The sequence below is a fragment of the Pteropus alecto genome, unplaced genomic scaffold (assembly GCF_000325575.1).
Source record: "Pteropus alecto unplaced genomic scaffold, ASM32557v1 scaffold75, whole genome shotgun sequence".
NCBI classification, from domain to species: Eukaryota; Metazoa; Chordata; class Mammalia; order Chiroptera; family Pteropodidae; genus Pteropus; species Pteropus alecto.
Genome location: NW_006440638.1, coordinates 25,703,957 through 25,704,574, shown reverse-complemented (window position 1 = coordinate 25,704,574; position 618 = coordinate 25,703,957).

Here is a 618-nt window from a genome sequence, read left to right as displayed (position 1 = left end):
TATGGTAATCATATTTTCCCAGAATGAAAATTAGGACACACAAGCATACAAAAGAAATTTTCTTTTTTTGTTGTTGTGTTTGTTTTGGTGTGTGCATATATTGGAGGGCGGGGGAGATGTATGTGTATGTGTCTGTATATTGATTCAATGTATATGAAGAAGCCGGTAAAATTTAGAATTAACCTCAAAATGTTGAATTTTTCAAGATTCTGGGATAGATTGATTTGTTATCAAACTAGAAAGAACATATTAAAACAGGGTTATCTCAAAAAAAAAAAATGCTATATATACACTGTTGTGTCTACCTTTAACTCAGTTCCTAAAAGAAACAAATTAAAAAGTTTCCATTTCTTGCAAAAAAAAACTTTCAACAGTTAACTTGCCTACAAACTACATTAGAAAATCCTTAGGCCAAAATTCAGGATCCTTTCTATCTTACATATCTAATTTTATCCTCTTTTATAAACTATCTGAGGCTAGGCAAGTTAGCATAGGCTAGGCTTCAGCAGTAGTAACAAATTACACCCAAATCACAGCCTTATAACTTGGCAAAGGTATATTTCTTTCTTTCTTTCTTTTTTTTTTTTTTTTTTTTTTTTTGGGTGGGCAACCCTTTGG